The 9,039-nt window shown below is 33.7% G+C and overlaps 1 long non-coding RNA gene and 1 pseudogene across 1 annotated transcript; one reads left to right on the forward strand and one right to left on the reverse strand.

Moving 5' to 3' along the window:
• Window positions 1-423: 423 nt before the first annotated feature.
• LOC110691416 lies at window positions 424-3,005 on the forward strand. Its single transcript, XR_002505293.1, has 4 exons — window positions 424-674; window positions 887-971; window positions 2,178-2,293; window positions 2,717-3,005. It is a non-coding gene; the product is annotated as an uncharacterized LOC110691416 (long non-coding RNA).
• A 3,845-nt stretch (window positions 3,006-6,850) lies between these two features.
• Window positions 6,851-8,523, reverse strand: LOC110691417 (annotated as a pseudogene).
• Between the last annotated feature and the right edge of the window lie 516 nt (window positions 8,524-9,039).

Below are 9,039 nucleotides of genomic sequence, written 5' to 3' on the forward strand. Positions count from 1 at the left end.
CTATACGAACTGAAATCAAACCTGACTGGAGCTTTGACCTGGAGGTTTGACTTAGCTTCGTGGTGAAGGATGAAACCATTAAACACGACCACTAAGTTTCGTCAGCCTCAACTTTGAATGAATACATATGAGCATATTTATTATACACCCAAATCATCCTTTTCGTAAAAGATAAGTTTTATTAAAAGATAGAAATAAAAGATATTTTCCAAAAATATATCTTTTGTTAAGAATATATTCTATCAATAATAATAATCACTAGTAGAAAAATTGCTATTTGTAACCCCTATTTGTGACTAGCTTAATTTATGTTAGTTACAACAAGAGTATTAGTAACTGACATAGAAAGTGTTGGTTACAAATAAAATACTATTAGTAACTGACATAACAAAGGTTAGTTACAAGTAGTAGATCAATGATAGGTTGCCAACTAGTAGTAATGAAAATAAAGAAGGCTAGTTACAAATAATAAGTCAGGTTACTAATTTAACTTTTTTTTTTTTTTTTTGTGGAAATTAGTACAGTAGTAGTCTGTAATTCCTCTTACCTTTACCCGTATTCATTTAAATCCTTTTACGCATTTTTTTTCACATAAAGTCGCAACTTCTCTCTCTCCCCCTATCAAACTGCTCTAAAAACTCCTCTAAAACTTATTCATCAAGAATATCATCAAGGTATGCTCTCGATCTCCTCCTAGTTTATGAATTTTTGATTAATTATATGCGATTATTTGATAAAATAAAAGAACTAAAAAGATTTCTAGGGTTTGTTCTTTTGTTTGTTAATTCAATTTAATGGAAATTTTGAGGTTTTATTTTATTTATTTTTTTTGAAACCAAGTTTTTAATTGGTTTTATAACTAAAAAGTTTCAAACTTGGGGTTCAGAGTGATCTGGCATCAAAGAAGATCCACTTTTGAGGATCTGGGTGTAGTGGCGATAGTTTCGAGCGCAAGAGTGAAATTGATCTTGGTAATTTCTAAACCGGTGTCTTGTTGTATAATTTGAAGGGATAGAAGATTCGATATGGCAATTCTGAGAAAATTCTTTGATCGTGATATATTGTGTGTTTGATTTTATACTTCTTTGAGAAATTTGTCAATTTAATTATCACTGTTTTAAGGGAAACAAAGTTGACATGCTCTAGTTATTAACAATGCAAGTTACTAGCATAGTAGCATGTATACATTGGAAAATGCTGATTTTTTGATAATATTTTGAGATAATTATGAAATTAAGCTAGACTAATAAGTTTTATTGATTCATAATTATCTTATTAATTCATAATTATGAAATTAAGCTAGACTAATAGACTAATAAGCTATAGTCATTGGTATTAAATCATCAGATTGCTTTAGTTGTGCTAATGGAGCAATTATACAGGTTAATTAATACATAGCCATCTTGTTAACTTAAGCTTGCTAGTTATGATTATTTTAAACATCCGACTTGATGTGTTTCTAATATGGAGACACTAGCAAACTAGCACATTCCTTTGCGCAAGCTCTTCTTGCTTCTTTGTCCTTGATTAACATCATTATCTATTACGAAGTAGTATTCAAGTCATAATCTCTTCCATTATTTTTTAAATTGGATACTAGTTTTATGAGTGAATTGGATATTCTGTTTCTACACTAGGTAAGATTAAGAATGGTGAGTGCCTCCTACATGAAAAATTCTCATTAAATAATATGTACAATGCATAGTATCTATTTGCTCTCTGTATGCTATTGATATAAAATCGGTTAAGTTATTACTCTATGCTCGTTGTATGTCTTCTCTTAATATAATACTTCGTATGTGTTAATTTATCACTATTTGATCACTATACAGAAAACTTTTTTCCACCAAATAAGCTTTAGTTTGTTTTGTTAAAGTGCATACTTGAACTCCTACATCTGCTCATGTGGAGAGGCAAAGAAATTGTGTTGTCAAGTGTAGAGATTAGTTGAAGGCCTTGAAGCTATAGACAAATTGAACTCACTTAATTTTTCAGATTGGTCTGGTGATTGCATTGCACAAATTTCTTTATCCCTTATTGTCGCAGAAAAAAAAAAATAGATTTATCAATATTAGTATAGTGTACTAGCATGATTAATTTCTATTGACTAAAAGGCACAGAGATTATGAGTATGTACTCAAATTTCTAATGTTGTATTGCTTTCCTCTGTTTTGCAGGAATTTCTTATACAGAGTAAAAAATTTGGTATCTATTTTCCCTCTTGAATTAGTAGAAAGTGACATGATGGCTTCATATATAGGATACTTTGTGCTCTATATCCTGAGGTATTGAGGTCAGTCTCATCATTCTACTTATTTTTTTTTATTTTTTTTTTGATGGATAGATCCTATCATTTGGAGCATATACTTGTATAGTTTTATGTTGCATCTTCCTTATTTCAATAATTTTCTATTACTGAGGTGAATACTCTTGGGGTTAGGCTTTCAAATTTTTTATCATTATAGTTGCGCTCTTGGTAGAGCTTATTATGTATTGTCTTTGTGGATGCATCTGTGGAGTTCCCTCCCTCCCGTCCAACTTAACTAATTTCATTTCATAGTTCCTTGCATTGGCCTTGTAATGTTCAAAAAGTTGAGAAATCAATTTGTTTTTATTGTTGGAACATTGTTAGATTTTCCATGAGCTAAGATTTTTGATATTCTTTGAGATTGGTATATGAGGTAACCATTTGACAAGTAGTGGATTTTGGATACAGGAATTATTAATATTTTAAGCTTATTCTACAAGCACCTTCAAAAGGGTGAACGTGCTTACAAGAGGATGATTTCTACAAGACATTCTATATATTTTGTTTAGCTTATTGTACATCTCTTATCACTGTTTTCTTTTAGGATGACATGTCCTTTACAGCTGAAAATAATTTGAACAGGCTTAGAAAATTGTCAAGATTTGAAGGTTTATCATTGTATCATTCTACTAACTAGCTTTTGTAGTTATAGAGTATTATTTATTGTGAAATGTGAGAGACATGCATGTTTGTAATCTAACCATGTATATGTAGATGTCACTTAAATTTGGCCTTATAATGGTTAGATTGATAATGATTATATTTTACTAAAGTTTATCAATAATTTATGATCTTCGTATTAAAATAAATAATGAACGGGTCGGGTGGTGGCAATAGAGAAATTTGCTACTGCTTCCATTTTATTTATTTAATTTTTTTTTTTTAAAAAAAAAAACACTATTCGTAACTGGCATTAAGCTATGCCAGTTACAAATAATACTTTATTTGTAACTGGCGTAACTTAACGCTAGTTACGAATAGTATGCTTTGTAACTTGAAAAATAGACTTTTTGTAACTGACGTTAGGTAAAGCCAGTTACAAATAGTACATTATTTGTATCTAACATTAGCTAGTTACGAATAATTTTCACTAGTTGTAACGGTGGCATTCGCAACCAACAATGCCAGTTACAAAAAGTCAATTTAGCCAGTTACAAATAGCATTTTTTCTACTATTAAAATCAGATTTTATCTAAATCTTATATTTTTCAAATATATACTAATATATCTTTTTACAAAAGATATACTTACCATATATTTTTACAAAAGATATACTTACCATAAAATTAGATTTTATTAAAACTTATTTTGCTGAAAATATTTTCCAAAAATAACTTATCTTTTTCCAAAGGGATTTATTAGAAAATAAATATCTTTACTCTGTAAAATCAAATCCATAAAAGATATGCACGTATTAGGTAAATATTTATATTATTAATTTCGACCTGAGACCTTTAACGACAGGCAAACCTAAGTTCCGATTAGGTTTCGGAACTCTGAAAGTTCCTGACAAGTTAGTAACTCTAATTTCATTGATTATCATGAGTTCACCTTGATTTTTTAGACTTGTTCCAGACTGATTTTTATGTGCAACATACTTACACGAATCCTAGATCGATATACTTCGATTTCTCCGTCTTCATGTTGTTTCTTTGAAACTCTTGTTCTTGAATCTTGTAGTATTGATGTATTCTAGATCTCGGGGCAACGTTCCACTTCTGGAACTGCAGACCAAGTTCCTAACTGGAACTTGCTGTCACTCTTTTTCATTCCTTATTGGAACTCGCAGACCAGGTTCCTTTATGGAACTTGCTGTCATCTTTACAGTACAAGCTTCACTCTTTAGCTTGCTGTCATGCTTCTGTTAGGAAGCTCCGATCCTTGTGTGTACCTGTTAAGAAACACTTCATGTACCTGTTAGGGAACATGCTCCGGCTCTCGTGGGAAAGCCTGCTGAAAGGTTCTTGTTAGAGAATACCTTCAGTTTCCTTCGTGGTTTAGTTCTTGTGGAAGAACCTGCTTTAGATTCATTCATTCTCTCTTGTTCCTCTTGAAGTCTTCTATGTTCCAACCCTTTGACTTCACCTAAGTCTGTTCCTGTTTTCACATAAACACTTAAGAGAAACATTAGATTGAAGTTTGTTTGTCATAAACAAACTTCAAGTGAGAGAACTAATTAAACTTAAAGCTTATGTAAATACTTCTACACATATACAACTCATGTATGCATAGTGTACTTACCTCATGAAGCTAACATATGCAAACACCTATTTACATAGTTACCTTCATGGTTCTTTAGCCATCATCATGCTTATCAACCATGACACTCATCATTGTTCTTGTTTCTCTATTGCTTATCATATATTGCTTAGGTTCCTTATATATATACGTGACATTGCTCAGGATACAAGCATAACTTGTTCTCTCTATGCACAACTCAACAAACATGTTAGATAGATAATCATCATTAGTTTACAATCATCAAAACCTTATTACTCAACATATAGTATGGGTCAAGTAATATGACAATTCTATTATAGGAATGTTAGTCAAATAAATAGAAATGGAGAAAGTAAATTTTTATTGTTAGCGAGGTTTAAAATTTACAATTGTGGTTTACAGCTCATAGTTTGTTTTAACCCTAACTAAAGCTCCACAACTTCACTGCTCCACAGTCCACAGAAATCTCACGCACATCCGTCATCCCATTCCCGTCAAACACTCAAACAAGCACAACTTCACTTTCTCTCATAGTGAACTTCCTTCGTCGATTAGTGTTCATCATCATCTACTCTCCATCGATTAGTGCTTACCATCTTCTTCTCTATTGAAGCATAATGGTTTTTATGATGAGGAACTTGAACTAAAAGCAAACTCAACTAATAAAGTTTCTCTAGTGTGTGATTAGTCAAGGTGCAGAATAATCTTGTTGATTGAAGAACCATCTGAATCTAAGAATACATGAAGAAGATCTTTATTGAAGAAGTTAAACAAATCAGAGGAAGAGTTCTCTAACAAGAGCTAAGTTCCCTAACAGGAACTTGAAGACTGGCAGTTAAGTTCTTTGGAGGAACTTGATATGCTTGGAGCCCAAGTAATTTACCTGATCAGAGTGCGGCGCAGCAATAATAGTTAAGGTTTTATTCTTAGAAATTATTGTTAATATGGTAAGTAGGTTAGTGCACGAAATTTATTAGAAACGTGATAAGTTTGCTTGGTAAATAAAATAAATATGGAAAATAATAAAAGATAGATTTTAGGAAAAGATTTTCTAAAAAGATTATTTTTCTCTAAAGTCGGTTAATTAAGAAAGATAAGTATTCTTAATAAATATCTTTTTATACTTATTTTCGGAAAAGATTTTATTTCACTTGATTTGCTAAAACCGTGTTTAAAAGATAAGTTAAGTTAACATATTTATCTTTTTAGAAAACCCACTTTCTATACAAGTGTTACTTGTATAAATAGTAGAGAACAAAATGAATTAGGTTTTTGTGAGTTTATGCGTGGAGAAATCACAGTGCTTTAATTGAGTAAGTTTACCAAGCTTTTAACTTATCATATTAGTTTCGGTTTTCGTGCATTGCTTACCTATCATAATAGGCGTCTTATATTTGTATTTGTTGGGTTATTTGGGTGATATTTATAGTTTGTATTACATACAGTTTTGTGTTAGCTTCTTGGTGAGGCTGTGAGTTTTGTACTGGGGTGGTACGAGTGTTTTGTGCTTTGGCAGTACGAGTTGTACTTTGGTGGTAAGATTGAATCTAAGTGTGGTGCTTAGATTGTGTAGGATAGGGTCTTATCAAGTAGCAAGTTCAGTGAGGAACTTGTGAAATAAAGGTCTGTGTCTAATAGGTTGTAACTTGGTGTTTGCCCTATTATAGTAAAGTGTTTTGTGTTTGAAATCCGTAAGGTAGGGTCGAGGTTTTACTTCCAGTTGGTCCTGGAAGGTTTCCTCGTAAAATCTGTGTGTTTTCTTAAGTTCCTATATGCATTGTTTACTTATCCGCAAAAAGTAGTCATTAGATACTCAATACAATTCACCCCCCCTCTTGTATTAATCGTCTCAACTAACATTCTCATTGTTGATTAGTGCTCACCGTCATCTACTCACCGCTAATTAGTGCTCACCGTCATCTACTCATCTTTGATAAGCGTTCATCGTGTCTACTCAACTATGGCAATTCAAGAAGCCAATACTAGGAGGTTGAAGTCTAGCTAGTAGTTGAGCTTGAGCCAAGCACAAATAAACTAAAAAAACTTTGAGCTTGAGCCGAGCTTTGAGCCTAGCCGAAGTTGGTTTTGGAGTCTTGAGCTCGAGGTGAGCCTAAGTTTCTGAAGCTCGAAGAGCTTAGAGCTCGATCTTGAGCCCCTTTGTGAGAAACGAGCTCAAGCCGAGCATACCACTATTCGAGCTCCGCTCGAAGATTTAACACCGGTACCCTAACTAGGTCAGACTAGTATTGCATTGACATGTGTGTCATATTTATCCATGATAATTTATTTTGAGATAGATGGAGTAATTAGTATTCTCAATTGTTTTTTTTTTTTTTTTTTTTTTTTTTTTGTGTGTGTGTGCGCGCGCGCGCTCTGCTCACTTGCATTATATATAGTAACACTAAAGCATTTTCATGTGACAAAACGAGTAAGTGAAAATAACAAAAAAAAAAGAGTAGTAATTTAGACAATTTTCATTGACATTCAACAAAAGCTTTAAGATATATATGTAATAATTTTCTTTTTTTTAAAAAAAAAAAAACAAAATATATGCAACACTTCAATTCATTTACTATAGTTATGCTCAATTGCTCACACACTATAGCGCATTATGTTATTAAAAATACATAGGCCATGATGGGAATGATCCACTAAAAGTGTACTAATTGCATGGCGCTAATGGTGGACCGCACAAGCACTTGTTATTTGAAAACATGGCTGGTTTGAATTGTTTTAACCGCCTACCAGTTGGTATCTGCCCACAAAGCTGGTTAAAGCTCACGTCTATACTCTTTAACGGCAATTGGCCTAGTCGTTTAGGAAGAGATCCATAAATTTTGTTATGGCTTACGTCAAGATGTGCCAAATTTTGTGGAAGATCAACCTTAGAGAAGTTGAAGCTAAAGAGATTATGATCAATGGTTAGGGTGGTTAAAGCTGTCTTGTCCCTAGAAAACAAAAACGAGGCGTCTCCTGTGAACTTGTTGTGGTAGAGATTTAGCTCGATGATGTTAGCCTTCCCAAATGACTTTGGGATTGGTCCGGATAAATTGTTGTAGTATATGGAAAAGTAATTTATTACAGGGGTTTTGAAGGAGCCAAAGGAGGCTGGATGGAGCCGGTGAGCTGGTTTAGGCCAAGGTTGATCGCGAATAGGTTAGGGAGTTGATAGAGGGACGGTGGGATAGGGCCAGTGAGCTTATTGTCGAGGAGGTAAAGTTCACTTAAGTTTTTCATATAGCCAAAGAAGGCTGGGATGTGACCGGATAGGTGGTTTGAGGCAAGGGAGACTAGCTTAAGCTTGTGTAGTTTGCTAAGTGAATAAGGAATTTGGCCTATAAGATTGTTGGATCCAAGATCAAGGTACTCATGGTCTTGAAGTTGGCTAAGGAAATCCGGAATTAGGCCACTTAGGTTGTTCCCGTTAAGGTCAAGGTGTTGAAGGGTCTTTAACTTCCCTATGCTTGGGGGTATAGGACCAGAGAGGTGGGGGAAGCTCCCAAAAGAAAGGAATTGGAGGTATGGGAACTCCCCTATGGTAGGTGGGATCTCACCTATAACATCATCGGCAATGCTAACTTCAAGCATAGTAACACGGCCGTGTGCATCACATTGGATCTCAGTCCAATTGGTACAACAATCAGTGTCAGGATCCCAGGTGGCGAACACAGAGGCATTGTGAAAATGGTATTTGATCTCAAGGAGGGTGTTTTTATCATGTGAATTACACACGTTGGCCGAGGAAACTAGGTTTGAGGATGAAAGAAAGAGTAAGAAAGTGCAAGTAAATAAGAGAAGAGGGCATTTTAATGTAGGAGCATGCATGTTTAAATTGGCTACTTATTTTCTAAGTAATAAATACAAAATGTGATCTGATTAGTGCAATATATAAGTTAGGTTCAAGATTAAATGCAAAAGGAGTTGTTATATATAAGCGGATACTATATATGTCAATATGAAGCATTGCATCAAATTCAATCCAATAATGGAGAGGTATGTAGCATATAGTTGCAGAACAATAATACATGCACTTATTTGCAAGTTGATGAATGAGTAGATAAGTCGTGGGATTTTAGGCGGCGGCCCGAGGTATAATAATGATAATCATACTACTGGTGTTTTGGTCAAGAATATCCTGCCTATAGGCCCTATAACAATTTTAAGAGCATTATTATTGATGCATGTACCAAAAGAAATTCACCCCACTCAATAATATCTCCATATTTGTTTTTTAAAGGAAAGGTACACAAAAGTTAGGAAAGTCTTCTCTCAAGACTAGCTAGCTTATCAGGGGAAAAAAAATATTATCTAAAAAGGGATCTATATTTTGATGGGTTTGCATATAATGACCCAAAGAATCAACATAATATGCTTCTCAATTGCCTTCTCTGTAAATGTATTTGGAGTCCACACAGCACAAAAGACGAAGAAGCTCTTTGACATCATACATCAATAGGTGAATCTTCCAGGGACACTGAGCTTTACCCTGCAAAATGTGAATTATAAGCGTT

Source organism: Chenopodium quinoa, unplaced genomic scaffold, assembly GCF_001683475.1.
Source record: "Chenopodium quinoa cultivar QQ74 unplaced genomic scaffold, ASM168347v1, whole genome shotgun sequence".
NCBI classification, from domain to species: domain Eukaryota; kingdom Viridiplantae; phylum Streptophyta; class Magnoliopsida; order Caryophyllales; family Amaranthaceae; genus Chenopodium; species Chenopodium quinoa.